Source organism: Opisthocomus hoazin, chromosome 2 (genome assembly GCF_030867145.1).
Source record: "Opisthocomus hoazin isolate bOpiHoa1 chromosome 2, bOpiHoa1.hap1, whole genome shotgun sequence".
Taxonomy (NCBI): domain Eukaryota; kingdom Metazoa; phylum Chordata; class Aves; order Opisthocomiformes; family Opisthocomidae; genus Opisthocomus; species Opisthocomus hoazin.
The window spans coordinates 90,128,588-90,150,678 of NC_134415.1; the positions used below are offsets into that span (position 1 = coordinate 90,128,588).

The 22,091-nt window shown below is 43.4% G+C and overlaps 1 long non-coding RNA gene across 1 annotated transcript; it reads right to left on the bottom strand.

The window, feature by feature from the left end:
• Positions 1 to 3,820: 3,820 nt before the first annotated feature.
• LOC142360593 (uncharacterized) lies at positions 3,821 to 21,279 on the bottom strand. The gene is made up of 3 exons (XR_012763223.1): positions 21,102 to 21,279; positions 4,043 to 4,271; positions 3,821 to 3,910 (listed from the first exon to the last, which is right to left on the bottom strand). It is a non-coding gene; the product is annotated as an uncharacterized LOC142360593 (long non-coding RNA).
• Positions 21,280 to 22,091: the final 812 nt, after the last annotated feature.

The window sequence follows — 22,091 nt, forward strand, 5'->3', positions numbered from 1 at the left end:
ATATGCCCCTGTTGTCAAGGGGTCCTGGCTGCTGTAGGGCTTGAAGCAAATTTCACGACCAAAGCTGCAAGGTATCAGAGGCACAGAGTCATGTATGATTTGCCCCTTCAACAGACTTTTTGCTCTGAAAAAACAGGACACAACTGTTGTACCTCTCTGTTCTAAAACAGGCTCTTCATCTCTCTGTGAGTGACCATTCTGACAGAAAGGACAGTATTTCTGCCTTTGTATACCTTCGATAAAAGAAAGGGTAAATAGTGTCCTCCTTTCTAAAAAGCTAACAGCAAGTGGAGTATCTCACTCAGGAAATTTTCTTGAAAACGCCTGTCCCCCAAAGATATATAATGTTCCTGTTGCCAGGAAGCAATTGATATCTTCATGGGAAGGGCTTAATAAATTGAAGCACAGTGGTCAGCTTCCCAGAAAAATGTCAAAGAAGGGTAGGTGTCAGGGAGAAACTATAGTAACATGGGAGGCAGATACAGAGAACTAGCAATATATGAGTCCAGACAAATCAATTCCTGCCACAATTTACTATCCTAAAATTGCATGAAAATGAAGGTTAGCTGAAAATCTGAAAGGCTTTTAGAATAAATAAATGAGTTAGTTTTTTTGGAAGAACTATAGAATTTAAGGGATACAGTCTGAGTAGGTGAGGCCTAAAATTTCATTTAGTTGTAGGCTGGTTTTGTGTGTTGCAAGGCTTGGAACTCATGAAATTAATCTAATTAATTTGTATTTATTTTTTGCATGTGATTGTGTCCTTGCAGTGTTTGCAAACTCCAACTGCATGGTAGTCCACATGAGACAGGAAAGTGAAGGTAGTTGAGAGCAGCAAGTTCTCCTAGACACTATGGTGATACAAATGATCATATAAATTGACCAGCTCACTGATGTGAAATATAGGTAAGATTTATTTTGAACTTAGTTCACTTTAGATGGTATAAATTGAATGAGTTATAAATATAAGAGATGAGGATATTTTTCCTAAATATTGGCCAGATCATGAGATATAGATTGATTTCAAAGGGTGACTTCCTACTAAACTCAATAATTCTGCCTAACAAATGACTGGTGGCTTGATTAAGCCAGCACCATCTACTTGGAATGCCTTTAATCAGGGAACAGGCTCCAAATCAGAGACAGCCTCAAGGAGCAACAGTGATATTTGGATTTATATGTTTGAAGAAGCCTAGATTTAGGGTTTCCATCCATCTTATTATATTTTAGGGGTATTTACAAACTACAGTTTCAGATAGCTAAAGTTGCAGCGGTTGGATTTAGGCCATTTAAGTCTGCTGTTTGTAATTTTGAGCTGGTATGTTGAGAGCTTTTTGGTCGCTTTTACCTGCAGAGACCCAGCAGACCTGATTTAATCTCTAATGGCAAAAGCAAGTCAGAGAGGTATGCTCCTTCTGTTGCTTTCAGAGTCAATAATGTCAGCCACCGCATCAGGAGAAACGCAGATCCTTAAATTTAGACATCTAGAGCACAGTTTAGGTGTTCCTGCCTGTCTGACTCTGGTTATTTGAAATACTTTGCAATGTGAGCACCCAGGACTGATGCCTGCTCCCTAAAGTACCTGATGTTAGAGACCCTGTGCTCTCTATGTAGACCAATGTTAGCAATCCTTTATTAGCTTTTTTCAATAGTACCTGGTGACCTTCAAGCAGGCAAGGCTGTATGTAAGACAACAGAAAGTAGATTTGAGCAAGATTTGTATAAAAAATGCACATCTTTTGGGGTGGCTGAGTAATATTTTATGTCTCAATGAAAAAGACAAGCTATGTTTACTCTCTAGGAAAAACAGATGGTTATTGTAGGATGTGGGGAGAACAAACACAGAAGAATGGGATATTTACCTTGGGGCTTTTAGCTTACATGGAAATTAGAAATATGTGGGGATAAAGGTGAAAAAACTTTTCAGGAGGAAAAGGAGGAAACATGGTCACACATGTCATATTATTATTCAGACAAATTCTCTGTTTGAAGCCACGTTCATTCAGATTTTCTTTTAAACACCCAGTCTGGACTGCCAAACTGAGATGCATGGAGAGATGGCAATGACATGTCTTCAGTGTCTTTAGATGCTGAATTATATTCCAAGAAGTTTAAACTACCCCAAGTCCCATCTTCAGAATAAACTTTCCTGGGAAAGGAGTTGCAGTGATAGCTGCAGGGCTATTCTGTGGTAATAGTGAGAGATGACTGACTTGTTGGGAAAAGAGGAAGGATGAGACACCAGAAAGTGTCTTGAGGTATCATTCACTAGAGGAGACATGGGAAGTTCAGGAATCTCTGTTCAGAGGCTTAGGCCTACCATGTAATTATTAGGAAAATCCCATCAATATAGTCAAGTTCTCTGTTAATAGCTTCATTTTTAATGCATGGAGCTGTCAATTTTTTCGGATCTCAAGCCACTATCTCCATCAGAAGCAGGGCTTCCTTGTTCTGCTTGCTCGTAGCAGAGGTGATGTCAGGCTGGGTCACTGCTGGAGAAAAAGGCTCGCAGGGAGTCCAAACCTGGTGCAGGCACAATCCTGATGGCTAGCAGGTGTATTGCAGGATATAGGAAATAGGGCCCATCTCTGCAGCTCTCTCAAGTGTTAATTCTCTTGAATGAGAAGTTAAAAGAATAGGACCTATGTGGACACAGGAATGCAAGTTGAAATGGGGTTGACCCACTTTCTTTCGTTTCTTATGCAGCACCTCCTAAATCATGCCAGGGAAGATGGATTATACTTTCAGTCATGAGATAAACCTGTAAACTAGTTCTTGTCTGCAGCACTTGTGTATTATAGATCTTGTGTCTCCTGAAAGATGAATAATTACAGTCCCTGGGGAGATACTCTTTCGAAAACGCAGTCATCATGGATTCTGCAGTGTGGGATAGCTGTGTGGACAACGATGATAAAACGAAGAGCCTTCTTGTCCCCAATAGGCATGAAAGAGAAGTGGGAAGAGAGAACAGCTCTCATTAGATTAGTGAGTGGGGCTTCCAATTTCTGGACAAGTTTCTATTTCCTTTACTTTAATGAAATAAATACCATTTGATGAGGACTGCTAAGTATTGTCAAATCAAACTGTTGCATAAACCAATTGCATATGCCTTGATTTAAAGCAGGCTTGCCCCAACAAAATGTCATGTGGAAAGAATGGGTCCTTCGGAATAAATTGGCTGAATTTTCTTTGCCTTCTCTCCAGTTTGGCAATGTGTCTTCACTGAAACCATGGTGAATCAGAAAACAAAACCTAATGAGCTGTGCATCATAAATCTGTAACGTACCTCACGGTTTAATTCTTCCCTCTGCATGCGACATTTACCCTATATTTAGAATTTCAGGCATACTCATTATTGAAATGCTACACAAAGAAGAGCTTATAAGAATTCTCTTTGAGCATATGCTCCAAATATGGCATGCAGAGATGCTACATAGACTTTCTTTTCCAGGAGCCTTTTTGGAGTAAATATTTGAAGTGTGTATTGTAAAGAAAGGAATGCATAAGACACACTCATGGTTATGAAGCAAGTGAGCTTTTCAGGTCCTGACATCTTTTGGCGTGGATGGAGAGTTCCTTGTTCCCATACACTTGTGTGCAGCAGCTTGCATGCAAAGATCACTAAGTGATACTTCTCTGTCTGCCTCTGTTCAGTGCCACTGAACCAGGTGATTATCGTAGTTGGTACAGTTTTGCTCTTCTTGCCACACTGCATGAATAGTAACAGGCATAATGGTCACTGAGACCCAGCTATGCTCTCACCAAGAGATGTCACGCACTCAAAAGGAGTAGAATATAGTCAAACTTATATTACCTTTGCCTGCTGGCAATATTCACCATAATTCTCCATTTTACAAAGAAGTGTTTCTCAGCAGACTTTGCTCCTTCAATGTCTTGGCCTAGGATTGATCTGGGTAGAACAAAGGAGACAGGATTTAATAACTATGCAAGTCAAAATGACCCTTCCAGAAAGGTGACAACAGCCGTAAGTGCACAGAGACACAGAGCTTGAAATCTTCGCACACATGCAAGGAAAACTCACCATTTTGCCTCTGGCATTTGGGCTCAAAATGGGAAAAGGACCAGAAATGTCTTCAGCTACCTCATTAAGTGAATGCACAGCTACTCTCCCAGGAGTAGGGTAGGGTGTTTGCCACTTTCCAGCTTAAATTATATATTTCAAAGCCACTCTTGTTAGCTTCCAACAATGCCTCAACCTTGAAAGGAGTGTCTGTGAAGAAAAACTTGAAAGGGTAAAGCATCTTCTAGCTCTAGGAAGACAAAAGATGATCAGCATTTACACAGATTAGAGCACAGACACAAAAGGATGTTATTCAGGACAAGTATTTAGATTTTTATTACTGCTTGTACTATTGCTACCACCAGTACTTTTGTTATTGTTATTATTATTATAAAGGCAAACACAAAAGGCCTGTGAATATGTTCCTCAATATATAACACCTAATCTCTCTGGAATGACAGCAATTATACAGGAATGGAAAGGAAAACAGCAGTATGAAGTAAAGTCCCAGCATTTAAGCTTCATCAGTCCTTAGGCAGTGACTCTGTGACCAATCCAAAACACCAAGATTTATTGATTAGACGTGAGAACATAAAAAGCACATACCTGCTAAAGCTTCACACACAGGAACCAAGTAAGGTCTTGTCCAATTTTTATCATGTTATACAATACAAAATTGCCTGGACTAGCATTAATAGACTATATTTGATCTGATCATTGCACCCTTTCTATCGACATGCAGCATTTAAAATTCACATCAATAACACATTAGGTCAGAATCAATAACAAAACTCAAAGCTCTTTCAGCTTGTCCTGGTATAAAGACTAGATGTAAAAAATCTACAACAAGGCCAAGTGCAAGGTCCTACACCTGGGTCGGGGTAATCCCCGCTATCAATACAGGCTGGGGGATGAAAGGATCGAGAGCAGCCCTGCTGAGAGGGACTTGGGGGTACTGATAGATGAGAGGCTGGACATGAGCCGGCAATGTGCGCTGGCAGCCCAGAGGGCCAACCGTGTCCTGGGCTGCATCAAGAGAAGTGTGGCCAGCAGGTCGAGAGAGGTGATTCTGCCCCTCTACTCTGCTCTAGTGAGACCTCAGCTGGAGTCCTGCGTTCAGCTCTGGAGCCCTCAGCACAAGAAGGACATGGACCTGTTGGAGCGGGTCCAAAGGAGGGCTACAAAAATGATCCGAGGGCTGGAGCACCTCTCCTATGAGGACAGGCTGAGAGAGTTGGGCTTGTTCAGCCTGGAGAAGAGAAGGCTGCGGGGAGACCTGATTGCAGCCTTTCAGTACTTAAAGGGAGCCTATAGGAAAGATGGGGACAATCTTTTTAGTAGAGACAGCAGTGACAGGACAAGGGGTAATGGTTTTAAACTAAAACAGGGTAGGTTTAGGCTGGATATAAGGAAGAAATTCTTTACAATGAGGGTGGTGAAACACTGGAACGGGTTGCCCAGAGAGGTAGAGGAGGCCCCATCCCTGGAAACATTCAAGACCAGGTTGGACAGGACTCTGAGCAACCTGATCTAGTTAGTGGTGTCCCTGCTCGCTTGCAGGGGGGTTGGACTAGATGACCTCTAGGGGTCCCTTCCGACCCAAAACTTTCTATGATTCTATGATTCATTATACCTCTTAGGACTCAGAATCCTGTTTTAAGACACTTAGATCCCTAAGTCCCAATATTATATCGAGTTCCAGAGTTGACTTGGGATGGTGATGGTTTTTTCTCCCAGTGTCTCCAGCCATGGTCCATTTTCTGGTGGTGAGCTGTCCCATATTGTTTTAGAAAATAGCATTTAACCATTCGATATTTTGCTTGTCGGCATTGTGTCACGGAGCAGTGTTCTGTCAAGCAGTTTGAAAAGGGCAATAGCTTGCAGAGCGGAGAAAAAAAACACAAAAACAAATAGTAAAAGAAGAAGATTAATCCCAAGACAAAAAACAAGGGAGATTTGTACAGTCACTGAAATTCTGGAGCTTTTGGCTTGTTCCTTGCAGTGAGTCATGAAAGAAATGCAAGAATGGACAGATACTGACAGTTTCACGACCTGGGAGGATGCTGCACACTTGTTCTGGAAAAAACCTTACCCAGATGTGTGCAAGCTGCTATAGACTGAGCTGAGAGTGAAGACAAGCCCCATCGCACGCTGCTTCCTGCAGCCCCTCCATGTTCCCAGAGTAGGGATTCCACAGGAGAAGTGACCCTCAGCTGGCACCAGGTGGAGGGAAAGGAGGAAAAATGTCCAGAACCAGTGGGCTAGCCTGCAGTCTGATTGTTTTGCATGCTTGAGGGGCATTTCTGCTACAATGGGGATAATAACATCAAGTGGACACAAACTGGCAGGTGGAATAGCACACAGAAATCTAGTCCAGCTAACTACCAAAATATGCCTGGGCTCACTGAATCAACAGCAATACTTCCCAGCACTGGGGGTGTGAAGGCTAGAGCCTAGGAAAAAAGAGCAGAAGACTTTGTGTAAGAGTTTCCTGTGAGGTATGTGAGATGGCAGAAATGGCTTTAAAAATTCCTGTGACCGGAGAAACTGTGTTCAGTTCTCACCATTATGGGTACTCTTCCAAGAGCTGAAATAAGAAAACCTGTTAGCACAGCTGTGGGAGTTAGCCAGAGTGGCCATCAGAGAGGCGAGCAGCAGGAGGAGAGAGGGAACAGGTAATAGAAATAGGTCACTCCATCAGATCAGATCAGATCAGATCAGATCAGCCTAAATCAGGCCTTGGAACTTGTCAAAAATGAATAATCTCAGACTGAGAGGGAAGGTTAGAGCATGATGGGAAAAGCAAGCCACTAGCCTCCTCCAGAAGACATGAAATTGTTCAAGTTGTAGTTGTATTTCAGCTGTTAGGTGTTGCTACTCTACCTTATCAGAGTGGTGTTTTTTTCTCCCCTTCGTAAGAATATTGTTTATCAGCAATTTGGTCCCTGTTGGCAATGGATTCAGCTCTTCAAACATATGAAAGTACACTGCAGTTTTCCTAGATTTTCTGGGGAGGAATTTCCTGAAATTTGGAGCTTGTGTCTGCAGCTGCCAACTGAGTCTTGGTAGGAGGGATACACACCCCCAGTTTTGAAGACTACCAGCTTTGCATGCAGTCATCTCTTATTAGCGGAAAATTTTGCACTAAGGTTTAGAAAACTTGCGAAGAATTGTAACCACTCACAAGACAGGAAATGTTATTGCCCTGCTCCAGGTACCATGGGTTGACAAGGTCACCAGGGAATAGGCCAGGGAAGGTGGTCCCACCAGCGCCATTCCTCCATTGACCATGTCCAAAGGAAGGGGCTCAATTTGGCCCACGAATACCCTCCTCTTTCAGCAAAATGTCAAGATCATAGCATAGTATCCCCAATACAAACAATGTCCTGTCCTAAGTATTTAGTTTCTAGGTTTTACTCATGGCTGGCTGACTTCCTTGCCTTGTAGGGTGTAATGGGGGGGTGGTGACTGAGCCTTGCAAGGGAGACTTTGAGAGGTCGCTTTTGTGGAAGGCTGGCTGTCAGACACAGGACTTCTATGCCAGCCATGGTGCTCCTACAGTCTCAGCACACCATCTGCATTTTAAAGATTTTTTGGAAGGCTTGCATTTAAGGAAACAGGAAGGTGTGGAGTATCTGTATGATGTAGCCTGCTTTATCAACATATAAATTATCATCATGCCAGATGTGACATACCCTGAATTATGGGTGATTAATTGCTATATAGAGGGATGAAGAGAGAGGAAAAGAGAGGGATGAAGATTACTTTTGCTTAATTGGTGGATTCAGGAATTTTCAGAATAAGGACAAGATTCCTGGACTCACATTTCTATGTTCTGCTGTTCAGAGAAGGATGCTTTGTTTTGCTTTGCTTGATTTTGTTCTTAACAAAATCCTGCTTTCAGTTCTTGATGTAGCTGCTGTTGAACTCCATCCTACCCTGCAGGCATTACCTTCATCTCTGAAACAAACACGTCTTTATCCACCTGGGTTTGGGAGAACACTCGCTTCTTAACATATTTTACCAAAATCAGGTACTGACTTGTAGAAATAAAACAGGATCCAACATATTACCTTTTTATACATGGCCTTTGCCTTGTCATGCTGCACTTGCTTGCCCTCTCCATTCTGGTATGTGAGATAGGGAGGTGCTTGTATAGTCTGTAATATTTAAAAAGATGTCGGAGGTATTATATAGTGATAGAAGAACTTTAGGTACTGGCTGGTGCATATGTGCGTGTGTGTGCACACACGCGCACCCATCACCCTTGCCTACCAGATGAAATATACATGAGGGCCGCTCAAGTGTTTAGCAATTCTTTCCACTGGCTGAGCCTGCAAAAATGCTCACGTAGATTACTGGGTAGAGACGTGTCCTTTAGAGGTAAAGGGCATAAATACTTTGACTGCATTCTGCATGCATATAGTTATCCTGAGTATAGTTACACCAATTATTTTACCATCTGAAATCACTCAGCTGAAGAGTTCTCCTATTTGTCTGAGCATCTAGTGTAGGGAACAAATTTTCTTTGACTTTAGTTTGATACAGTCCACTAAAGGAAGAGGTTACGGTGGTAAACCTGGCACAGACCACGTATAGGCTCAGGTCTGCAGAAAAATGTGTAGGAAAATGAGTGAATAACACCACCCCAGGGAGCTGCAAGGAGCATTAATTCATGTGCTCTTCTGCTGCCTGCTGCCTACCGTACCCCCAGTGGAAATACTCCAGGTCACTGAAGAGGTGAGCCCTTATTGCTTCCCCGGAGCACGGCAGTCACTTTGCATCTCCCTGCTCCAGCTGGGGCAAGTCAAGAAAGTCTTGGTAAGGACGTAACTGTCAGGAGCACCAACCTGGTAACAGTTGACTTATTACAGGAAAATGGAGTACAAGTCTTGCTACAAGCCCAGTAAAAGCCAAAGAGGAGCATCATTAAAAGGTGCGTTGTTACGGACACTTTACAGCTAACAAGAGTGATACTCCCTGGGGAGAGCAGAGGCCTGTCCAAAGCAATGTCTTGCTTGCCTAAGATGGATCAGCAAGGAGATATACTCCAGAAAAAGGTAGATTAATAGCAAAAGTACAGTTAGCCACTTCACAGGGATCATCCACAAGATAATTTATGACAGTGAAGGAAGGAAGGGTATGTACTGTGGTAAGTGTTTGTATAAAAGAAGGGCAGTTCTGCAAAACAGGCTTATTAATATGAAAAGTGAAAAATGAGGTGATTTTTACATTTCCATAGTTGAGGAGATTTGAAGGCACAACTCATTATTTCTTTTTTGTAGTAACATCTTTCTCCATTAACCCTTCACAGGGATTTGATTGCCCTACAAGAAGATCTCTTCCAATTTTTTTCTTGATTGCTTCCCTAGGAAGAGAAACTCACATCTCAGTGGCATCAGGTTGATGTTTGACACGTGTGAGCAATTTGGAGCCAAAAGTAGCCACATGCCAGTTTGCTTTTTCTCTTGGGCTGATTGAGAGACCAACAGACGTCAAGTCAAGGTACAAAATCATTCCCAGACCACAGCATTTAGAGCCAGAGGGTTATATACTGGCAAAATTGCTGATCACTTCTTCACTCTTCAGTGTCTGCTTTTCCTTTGACAGCAGCAAGCTAACCTGGAACAGCCTGATAAGTAAGAGACACTAAGTTGTTTTGGATTCAGCCTTCTAGGTTTGCTTGAAACAAGCCTAGGGCCTTTCTCTTAGTGGCTTGGAGTACTTAGTCCACCTTCCCTGTGGACCAGTACAGCCTCAGGTGGGTTTCTCCTGGTCATCCTCACCCAGCCCTACAGCTTTAAGTGAGAAAGAGTGAAGAAATTTGCCTTGCCTGCCTGCTAACACCTGTCCTGTTACACAAGAGGAGCAGAAGATATAGAGTGCCCCCATCCAGGCTTTTCATGGCTGTGTCTGCTACTCCTTAAGCCTTCAGGTCTTGATGGTCTTAGATGTGTTAGATGACGGTGGTGGCTGGTCCTGAGCCCCACAGCCTGCTAATGCAGGTGAGTGGCCAGCTGTGAGCTGTATGAAACTCTGCCCTCTCCCCCTCTGAGGGATGTAGGAGATGGGGAGTGAACTCTTGTCACCTACCCATGCATAAATTCAGCTCTTCAAAAACCCTACTTCATAAAAATGATGTGCCTGACCTTGTCTACTCATCTGGCCTCCCTCAACATCCATGAAGAGACAAATGCCTCCTGAGGGCGATTTGTCTCATTCTGAGATATGGTCTCAAGATAAGTCATCCATTGCAGCTGTCTCTCCCCCATGACTACAGGAGGCATAGCTCATTGAGGGGACCTCAGGTTTAGATGGCCAATGTTAGATGAAGTAAATCCCATCTGAAGAATGCAGGGTCCCACAGGGAGGTGGTGATGGAGTAGAAAATGGGAACCAAGTCTTGTGGCCTTCAAGTGGGGGTCAATACCACTCAACTACCTTGTGGAGGGTGCAGGCCTGCTTTCTAAATCTCTGAGGTATGTGATCATGTGGCAGTGGAGATTACTGAATGCAAATGCTGGTTTAACTTAATAGCAGAGCTATTAGGACACTAGCTGGAAGGTTACACAGTGCCTCCATATTAGAAATTAGCATGACAGGGGTCGTAACAAGACCAGAGCTGGGATGATGCTATTTCCAGACTCTAGCTACAGACTTCTTTTGCCAAGGCCAGGAGTCAAAAGATCCCAAGGATGCTGGACATCAGAAACCAAATTCCTTAAGAGAGGTTCACTGAACTGTCAGGGAGCTGATTGCAGGGAAGGGACAGACAGATAGATAGAATCCCACCAGGGGCCTGAAGAAGTGGAGCCTGCCTCTATACTAGAAAGAGGTCAGAGGAGCAGCTAACCCTGGAACTGTGACAAATCCTACGTCTCAATCTCTTTTACACACTGGCTTTCCTGTCCTTCTAATCCTCTTTGTCACCTGTCCCCAGGCCCCTGTTATTTTTACCATATCTCTTCTTGGATCTGAAACGACCAGAATGGAACAAAGGCCTTCAATTTATATAGTGACACAAAAATAATACTAAAAAATCTCCCCCATAGAGTCTGAGACAATGGCCAACATAAAATAGCAGAGGTTTTCAGTGAGCTGCCTGGGTCTTTTTTCCTAAATGATTACAGTTAATTCAGAATCCAGCAATGCATACGAGTAGTTCAAATGGTTTCTCTCAGTGTGCATTACCTTGCATTTGTTATCTGCTGTCTCAATGCCAGCTCTCCTCATTGTTTTTCAGAGGAGGTACCAGTGCAGCAGATGATGTTTTTCAACAGTGTATGAAGAAATGACCATTTTGAGAGTAACGAGAGAGAGGCCCAGACAAATGGGTGTAATGGACTCTTAGGAAAGTGCTAGGTGCATATTATGTAGGAGATTTTAAATATATTTACATTGCACAGTGTCGACATTTTTGCTGTGTTCATGACCCTCTTCTATTCTCACTTCTGGCAGGCTCACAGTGACCGAGGCACAACAGTGTGCAGAAGGAGTGGCAATGCCACCGCCAAGGCTTCTGGTTTTATCTTATTTGGACAAGTGGCATCTGCTACAATCTCTTGGTTCCCAGTCCTGGAAGATCCCTAAGGCATTGAGAGTGGCATCTTCCAGCTGCGAGAAAGTGCCTTTGTCTCAAGCCCAGAAAGTGCCTTCATCTCAAGCCTGGGACAGCTGCAGGAATGCCAGGGTAATGCAGTTGTGACAAGTCCCATGCTGCTCTTGGAGCCAGCAGGGCAATGGGACAGATCTCCTCTCTGCAGCCACCTTATGGAAGTGTCTGCTGGCTTTACTTCCTTATGGGCCCGATCCTGTCTCCACTAGGAATAGGAAGACTCTAATTTTCCCTCTTTCATCTCCTCTCACCTCCTTTATTCCACTGATGTTGCAAAAGCTTTGCATGGTGCTGCAAGGTACACTTATGCCAGTGATGCCCACTGTTTGAGGCTGGTGTGCCTGTGCCCCGATGCATGGAGAGCTGGCTCCTCTCCAATAGCAGGGCTCTTGCCAAAAATGGCAACACTGGAGAGGTCCAGCACGAGTGCAGGCAGTACAGAAGCTTGCCTGCCAGGGAGTCTCAAGAAGCATCTGGGTCCTGAAACTCTCCCTTCTGAACCTGACTTTGGATAAGTATAGTAACGAGGGACCTACACTTTCTCTGCTCCCAGCTCCTTTTTTGAGTCCACATTTCTACCTATGCTCTTCCTCCCAGTGATGTCAGAAAAAAAGGATAAATATGTAATATGAAGAAAAATCAAAACTATTGACATCGCTGCTGGTTTCAGTAGTGACTCATCTGCAGCCTCACACCATGAGAGCTAACTTTTATTGCTCATTATAAAACAATACCTCCTAATGGGGAGGGGTGTGGTGCTCTGTGCTGCCAATAAGAGGACATTTAGCCTGGAAATTTGTAAGTGTAATTTATAGGCAAGCATGCCCACGTGCACACACACACAGGTAATGATGGTGTTAGCTGTCTGACAAATTGCGGGGCCTTGCACATTTGACCTCCTCCCCTGCCCTGTGTGCAGTATCGCATCTCCCAGGGGGCTCCTCCTGACATCCCACCTCGGAGCAGCTTCCAGATGCTGCCATTTTGGATATCCTGCCTATTTATTTCTTTCCAAAGATCCTCCCTGTGCTCACCCCTGGGGTTACTCTGTCTTGACTGCCACCGCATGCGGGGCTCAGTTTTGTGCCAAGCCTCGCTTGAGGCTGAAATACCTTATAAATTTTCTGACTAGAAATGTGAACTTTATATCAGTGGTGGAAATGGGAGCTTCAAAGCCTTCTGCTGAGATATTTAGCTTTTGGCTTTAGTCCGGAATATTCTCCCTATAGCAGAGTTCAAAGCTGAGACCTTTTCCTATGTACAGTAAAGTTACTCTGGACATCTTCTGAATCACTTTGGATTGATGAACATTAATCTTTCTTTCATTCTGAGCTGTCTACAGTTCATCTTACAGTAACTAGGGCTTAAGAAGTAGAGATCTCCAAACTGTCCCAATAAAATTTTTTAAGTGTTTTCAAACATTGCCAGCATAATTTTGCTGTAAAATATGCAGTGTATACTCTTTGATTCACTGCATCTTTATCTTCTCCTGGATTTTAGTACAAGTTAAGTATTTAACTGCTGAACAGTAACAGATTCAAATACATGTTTAAACACTTTGCTGAATACAATCCATACAAAATACATGATGTTGTGCTAAAAGGTTTTTTCTTCACCCATTCAGGTCTGAAAGGACACATCCATTGGTGGCTTTGGTACTTGTGACTGAAGAAGGCATCTCACCTTCAGCCAGGTAAACAACTGCATATCACACTGTCCAATGTCCTTATGCTCTCTTTCTAGTATGTTTGTTTATTTGGACCTCTTTATCACAGCATTCAGACAAAATACTTAATCAGATATGTTTGTAGCATGGCGTGATAGTAAATGGACTCAAATTACAGTGTTCTGTTTTCAAAATTTCTGATATAAAGAGACTCACATCATTAGACCATGTTAGTACGAGTCAATCCTTGACATATATTCTAATTGATATATTGTGATTTTAATTGCTAAACTTTGATAAATGTCAGTGTTGGCACTGCTTCTCTCTCTCAGATTGTTCGGTTCTGGTTTCTGATGATTTGCAAGCTTTCTTTTACTCCCTCCAGCTTCCTGCATTGCTGTTTGTTTCAAGAAGAGTTGCTGCCCATTTTCCTCCACCTGCAAAGCAAAGGCTTCCCTTTGCTCTTCTGAACCTGCACACATTGCAATTATAATCAGTAATGAAAAGTCAGCAAATGGCAATTTAAACAGTTGCTTTTCAGTAGAAATAGATGCTGGATCCTCTCGAGCAGGCAGGGCAGGCAATGAGCCTGTCAGTCAGGAACTCTCACGCTTAGCAGGGTGATTTACCTGTCTGATGTTCCTGCTCATTCTCCATCATAAAATAAAAACACTTCACATGTCAGACAACTTCCTTTTTTGGGATGTGTCTCACATGCACACTGCTCGTCCTCTTGAAACTCAGCTGCGCCTCTAGCAGTCAATCTGACAGTTCAGCCAGACAGACTCTATCCTATAGAGATTTCCCAGTAGCCCATCGAAGCATCTCAAAAGCTTGGGGCCTGCACAATGGAAAGATTTTTTTACTGCATTATTTTTCTTCACAGAGAATTAACTCTTTGCAGAAACAGAACAGGACTTCTGAGTTCTTTAAAACAGGGGGAAAAAAATAAAATCCTTTAGACACTGAAATGTCCAGGCTAAAGCTTAAGCTCTCCTTCCTGAGACAGCTTGTGCTGAGTAAGCAGATCCAGAGCTGTGCTAATGGTGGAGCTGGCCACCCAGGCTCGGTGGGGTGGGTTGCCCCTCAGTGACTGTAACTTTGGGATGACTCTTCAGACCATGCCACCTCAGTGGTTCCTGACCACAGCCATCAGTATTTTCCCTTAGCTCAGCTCTGAACCTGATAGCCAAGCCTGGCTGTATGGCCAAGATGGTTAGCCCAGTCTCCTGCCTGGATCATAGGTGCCTTGGTGGTTCTTCCCTCATCCATGCCTCAAAATAGCAAGGAGAGAAGTGAATACAGAGAAGAGCTGAGAGCTTATCCATGTTCCTTCTAATTCAGGGGTAGAGGACTTTGCAGACCATGGGACACAGAACCCCCACCCACCCTACTCAGTTATCTCGGTAAGATGGGTAATTCGTGCTTCAAGGTGAGCTCCCAGCCTGGGGACAAACTTTATTAGGAGAGTTTCTTTCCAACCCTGAGTTGCCAATGATCAGCTTCTGCTCTGAAACCTCAGAGTTTTTATCAGCATCATTACTATTTTGGGGAAAAATGGCCCATGGGGCCAGCTCTGTGAGACTACAGGTTGCCCAGTTTGGTACATGTGGAGCTGTAAGGGTGGGATCACAGCCAAGAAGCTTGGGGAAAGTTAATAATGAATACAACTGCAAACTTTTACATCTTGTCTCTGCTGGCATCAGGAAGGATAAAGAGTGACCAGACTGCAATATGGTCATAATTTCTAGCATGCAACATCCTTTTCCCTAGAAGGCTGAACTTCTGTCATCCCTTACACTATGCAGATCCTCCCACTGTTCCCTCCCTACAGCTGCCCCAACTGCAGCCCTCAGTGAGCAGCCTGTTTTGTGGAGGAACCTGGAAACTATTTAAGGCCTGACATTCCTGCCATGCAAATAAAGGTAGTGTTATACACCTTGCTCTGAAAAATCACCACCATTTAATTTATCAGCCAATTATTCATATCGCACTGTAATTGTATCCTGTATGCCACTCATAATCTCTAGGTATGTTGAATGAACTGATCTCATATTTAAGAATTTGCAAACAGTATAACTGGATGCAATTATTTTGGCAAATATTTTCCAGTATAGGATTTTGCAACACGTGGTTTTTCCTGTGTCCTGAAGTGAGGGGACAGCCTTAGTAATTTGAGCACCAATGTTTCTCCTCCTGTAGTTTGCACCTGGGAAACAGAAGCACAAGGTAGATTAAGTGATTTTTCCTGTATTCATCTGGAAGGACAGTTGCCAAACTGAATTAAAATCCAGAGCTCAATCCACCAGCTCACACCCCAGGCAATATCACCCGCAAAAGCGGGATGCAAAAGGGAGCACAAAACTGATTTCAAAAGATGCCAAAATGCTCCTCAAACTCAAGGCTGACAGACACAGAGTAACAGGATAAGCTAGTGAAGTACCGAGACATCAGAGGAGTGAAACAGGCCACCTCTTTCCTTGGCCGAATGATGCACCAATTAGTGGTTGGTTAATATTTAATATGACATATGTTTTAGCATTAGAGTAATGTGCCAGGACAAAGGGCATCACTATTTTGATAAGTGATTGAACTTTCAGCAGCAGAGAGGAAAGGGAAAGGGAGATTTTTATTTTCAAAGCAAATAAAGAGATTGGCACACACTATGGCCTAAAAATTTAATTTCCTATCTTTCCCAATTATATTAAAGGCAAATCAAATGACTCTTATGTTGGCTGAAGATCTTAGGGTATAAATACTCAATTGAAAGCTTTTGCATTATAGCAGCTTAACAAATTACCACCCATCTGGTAAGCCATCATATCTAGCCCCATGTGTGCTCTTAGCCATCCTTATACTGTGAGTTAAAGCACATCAGCATCGGTGGGTTGGCCTGTCCCTCAGAGGTGCTAATGCCATTTGTTTGGGAGGGCGACAGCACCCTTTGGCCAGGTGGTAGGATCACGCAGCCATCTGCTGAGGTTCTGAAACATGTGGCAGTAAGGACTGGGAGATATTGTCAAATCTCCACCTTCTGCAAGACAGATCCTGCGGGGTAAGGAAATGACAGGAGCTGCAGACACAAAGCTTTCCAGGATCTGACCCAGCGATACCTCTGGCAGACATCCACAGTCTCTCCCACACGTCCCAGGCTGATAAATGACACCAAAGGCAAATAATAATGGGCAGCTGTTTGGTTCGTTGGACAACAAGCACTGTTCTTACCAATTTGAATGACTTAATTGTTTTGAGAAGGTCTTTAATTTGCAGAGTGTACCTCGAGTTAGCCTGTACGGATGGTGCCTGATGAGATCGATTACCTGCATTAATAAGAAGGGGCAGTGCCTTGGTGTTCTTGTAGCATGCACTTTCAGACTAAATAGCAAACAGAGTATGGCAGGACAAGAGGAGACAATGGCATTGAAGACATTGATCTGAGCTACATGTCTCTCCCAGAACTGTGCATTTTTTGCTGTAGACACAATCAAATATGTCAAATGGCTGCTAAAATGTAAATGTTAGCAGACAAGGTCACCTTCTAAGGGATACCGAACAGTGTGCCCCAGGCAGGCCCCATTAGTGGCGGCACTGACAGTGTTCCCAGCACCTTCTCCTCCCCCAGCTCTTTGCTCCGTGCTGAGAAATATTCCAGAGGCAAAAGTCTTTTCCATCTGATGCTAAAAAACTGTTCCCTCCTCCCAGCCGGGCGAGACTCAAGTTTAATAAAAATCCTCATTAGTTGTCATCTAAATATGCAGGAGGTCCATGCCAAGTATTGCAGCTGAGTTAGGGAAAGCCAAAGCAGGTTCTAATTAAAGATGGGGCCAGACCAAAACTTTGGGTCACAAGCCTATACCTTGTGGAAACTTGGATTCAAGCTCTGAATGCCACTGATCAGGATGATCTCTTCACTCAAAGCTTTGGGTACTACCTGGCAGTGCAGTTGTAAACCCCTCAGAAAGACCCTTTGATTCAGTCACCCTGCATAACATGGTGGAGATTCTCTGGCTGCTTCACTTTAATTAAGGGATAGGAAGCTTTAATTAATACAACATGACAGTGAAAATATAATCAGTAGAGTGGCGCCTGTTGTTTGTTCGCATGTTAATTTTGCATTTTGCATGCCTTTTTTTTAACACCCTTTTTTTTTAATTTTGTGCGGTTATGCTTGAAAGCCAGCAGCGGCTGTGAAGAAGTGTTCCACAAGGAGCCCAGGGAAACAGGGTGTTAATAAGTGCTGAGTTTGGCACCTGAGGAACCATGGAGACTCTTGGGGATTATATAAAGCAAACAAGGTAGCTGGGTTTTTCTGTTAACGTGATCATTAGGGAAGGACTGAAAATCAATGATGTCTTATATTTCTGTCTTTATGTTTCAGGGTCAGGAATGTATTGAGACATGGGATGAACAAGGCACAGATTTCTCAGTTTCCCATGTTTTATCTCTAGCATAAGTGAGTTTTTTTAAAAAAAAATCCGTTCTGCAGCAAACATAAACTGTCGTATGGCTGTGAGGCCTACAGCACAAAAGAGAAATCCTGAATCTGAAACTGGAAGGAGCTGAGTTCCCTGCCACCTGAGCAGCAATGTTTTTTTTGTCCTATGACATTTACTGTGCGTTTGTAATGGGGTGTTTCCCCTGCAGCTTCATTTCTGTCTGGGAGGGCTCTCAGGTTGCAAAACCTTGTGACTTGTGGAGATGCTGGTGGCAAAAACTGAAGCTGGAGCTTGAACACATCCACACATTTCCACCAAGTCCCCAAAACACAGGCTCGTGTTAGCACTTTGCTATTGACAGAGGCCTCAGCTGGAAGGCAGGTATATGGGCTTTATGGTCATTGGGAACACCAGCATTGTCCTAACAGTTCATGACTAGAACAGCTCAGCTGTTCTAAACAAATGTAAATACCTGCATCTGAACTACCACACCTCCATTTCCTTTATGACTAATGCTACAGAGTAGATATTTCTTCTCCCCCTAAAGGCTGCAGAGATAAATCAGACCCTTAAAGTGCCTGTATATCCCTCCTGAACACAAGGAGTTCCTCAGGTGACTTGCTTGTACGCAGAATATTCATGGTGGGCATTGAATGTTAAACGAGTTCCACTTGTCACATAGATGACCTACTAACCTTGAGGCCAGAATCCTGCCTTTACATTTTCAAAGAGTTCTAGTGAATGATCTTTAGACTAATGGTTTATGAATATAGAACTTGAAAACTGAGGCATTTTTTCTCTGCTTATTCGGTTATGGCTATAGCTTACAAAATACCTTCTCCCCAAAACATTTTTCTATTGAGCCTACATTTAGACATGCTGAAAGTAACTGCATGAAACTTCATGAAACCTTTTGCAAAATTAATACTTCTCAGCTGATTCTGCTTGCCAGTAGCACGTAAGAAGCTCTAAGAAGTCCACGCTAGACTTAAAAGTTGTTTTTCTAAATTACATCTGTGTTACATAGTGAAAATGTCCTAAAAGCCTTGCAATGTTCCAATGGCCTTAAAGATTCAGGGTCTTCTGTTCTTCACAAAGCAATATTTCCCATTTATCACCTGACAACTCATGGTCATAGAATGAAGAGGAGGTTATATTCGATGCGACCTCAGACAGAGCTGCAGCTCCTGACCTGCCATGTCTGTAGAGGCAGACAGTGCTTGCCTGAAACACCATTACAAGTTCTAGTAAACCACAAGCACACAGAGATGTTAGCTGCTTGCAGTAAAAAGCATTGTGACTATTGTTGATGGCAATTGTGTGATGCTGATAGCAGACTAGAACTCAAACAACCTTTAGGAAATAGCTGAAAGAAGAAATCAGAGCTGACAAACAAACATTAGTATTTCTTTCAATTGTGTGAGTCTCCTGTGAAGATTTACATAATTAATCTTCAGCAACAAAACACTTATAATGCAGTTTAATAATCTGGGTGATAGACAGGTCATGCCAATTACCATCTTGCTTCCTGGTTTTAAAAGCCAATGTCTCCAAGCTTTTAGCCTAGAAGTGAATAGCTTGTATCGGCTTGAAGACAGCGCAGCAAGTCTGCAGGTGATTAATGCCTGAGTGCTTGGCTGTAACGGGGGATCTGTGAGATGGGTCCAAGCCCTTGCCCTGACACAGGCTTCACATGTGGCTGAGGGGAGTAAGAGGTTTCAGGCACAGGTCTGTGTTACTGATATCCTGGTTCTTGATGTCCCAGCAACTGATATCTGATACCCCAGCTGAACATTGTCACATCCTTCCTCTCCCTCCTACAAATACAAACTAATTTTGGGGCTCGGTTCTAAAATACATGTGTAAAAATGTGTGTAGATTTTGTAGGGCTTTTTTTGGTTGTTGGTTGGTTTGGGTGTTTTTAAAGATACCGCTTTGAAAATGTTTTTGTTGTTAAATTCTGTTGTGTCACAATCTGATGAAGGGATGCTAGCTTCTCGTGAGAGGAGGGAAGGGGGAAATGAAGAGCTGGAGAGGCACTTTTGTCATCATGAAGAACTTGTTGCCAGCTTAACTATTAGGAAGGCTTTTGTAGCACTCCTGTACAAAGTGAGTGTGGAGGAAGGATTTCAAGGACAGCACTAAGGTACTTTTTACACCTGTTTGGGGAGATACTGTCTGAAACTCGAAGAGGTACCACAGAGGACAATATAGTATGAAAGAGAAGGGACTTGTCTGAGATTCGAAGAGGGCAGCAGAGACGAGAGTCATGGGCAGACAGGATACAGAAATTACCTTTTAAGTGCTGCAAAGAAGCTGACAGCACAGGGACAGGCAGGGTCTTTACACAAAAGAGAAAGGCAGCCACTGGAGGGATTCACCACAAGAGCTGACACAGGCAGAGAGACAGGCTACGAAAATGATCTTTGCAGTGGTGCTCTAGAGAAATACTGGCAAGGCAAGATTGCGTTAGCGCTAAACAAAAGGGCACTGCAATAACTGAGACCCAAGATGGAGCATTTTATTTGTGTAACTGGATAAGCAAGACTGGGTTTTACTTTTATTCTAAAAACAGGTGAGACTTTATGCTAGAGGCCGGATGTGAGAAGCCAAGGAGAAGCTCACACCCAGACCATGAGCTTGATGCAAGGTAACAACTTATCCAATTGCTCAAGAAAGAACGAGCAGGAAAGGCTTTGACAGGAAGAGCTCTGTTGCAGCCTGACACAACTCGCTGGCGTCTCCTGATGAATTGCTAACCAAACAGACATTTTAGTTTGGACAGGAAGAGACCTTTCCTGTGCAGACAGCAGATCCATCAGTTGAGGCAAGAGCTGGCCAGTAAGTGGTGCTTGCAGAGTAAAACATCCAGAATTAGAGGATTGCAGGAAAGAGGAGGGCAGATCCATGGAAGTAAAGAGAAGGAGCAGTTCTAGTCATGACACAGGTGGCTGGAGAGCTGGGAGGGCTGGGGTGATTTTTTAAAATGTGAACTACTACTTTTGCAAAAGGACCCCAAAAACTCAAGATGAAGTGGACTGTATGGCAAGACAGAAGGCATGGAGCAACCCAGGGAAATACCACTCTAAATTATTATATCTTATAAGCTATTAGAGAGAAGAATATACTTGCGCTTTATCTCTAATAACCTGGTATTCTTCCCTTCCTAGCTATGTGTAAGGCAAGCTTCCCATCATGGTGGCTCAAGAAGTCTCTTACCTTGAAACAATCACTGTCTAAGAAGACTAGGAGATAAAACCTATCTATAGTAGTGCCCTCTCCCACCAGGCTCTACAACCAGGGCTTCCAAGAGATAAAAGGGTGCTGGGCTTCTGTGAGTCAAAGCCTGTTTGGACTCCTTACCTGAGTAAACCTGCAGAGTGCATACTGTAGGGGTGCTTGTATGTCTTCATATCCGGGGCTATCTTGGTATCTCTGCATCAGCGCAAAGTCAGAAGAGCAGATTTTCACCCTGTAGGAACTGGTATCCTGGCACCAGGCTGAGTATTGTATAATGCTCTTGGGAAAAGGTTTTACTGCAGTGATTTGAGACTCTGGTGAGTGAAGAGGATGGAAATAAAAAAAAAAAAGAAATCAAATAGGGATGTCGATAAATAGAATTTCAGATCTTGCATAATATCATTCAATGGCAACAGCAGGTGTTTGACAGTACTGTGAACTTCCTCAGAATGGGATCCTGCCAACATGGCTGTGATTCAGTGCAATGATTCAATGACTGCAGGACGGTATCCTGCCAACCAGCCTTCCAGCAGAAAACTGTTCACCCCACTGCAAACACTGCCAGTCCATTAGCATTTCAGATTTAGTCTATCTGCACGTCAGTAGAAGGCATGCATCCCGTTCAGGTAATGGAAGGAGGGAGGGAAAAATATTCCCTTTTCTCCCAGGGAATCAAAGGCAAAATTATTAGCTGCAGTGCTATCTCCGAGCAGGAGCATAGGATATAATTTCTTTAAAGCTCAGAGTTTGAAAAAAAAAAAAAGTCTTTTTTTTACTCTTCAGCCCTGCTTTTCCTTCCACCTCCAACCAGGAGCCTTGTTATAATAAGACAAGAGATTCTCATCAGCTTTCACTTGTGCCTTCTAAACTTTGCAGAAATACTACCAACACCCTGAAATAAGCAAAGAAACTCAAGGAGCTGTCATTAGCAGTCCCTACCACAGATATTTTTCCAGCTGCTACCCTGCAGCTGGGCAAGAACCTCACCTATGCCCTCCCCATCGTCCTCCCCAATGCCCGCACACGGAGCCTCCTGCGCCCAACCGCATGGCTCCTGGAGACACTTGGCGCAGGTACAGAGGAGGACAAGCCTCGCTCAGCTGTCATCCTCCA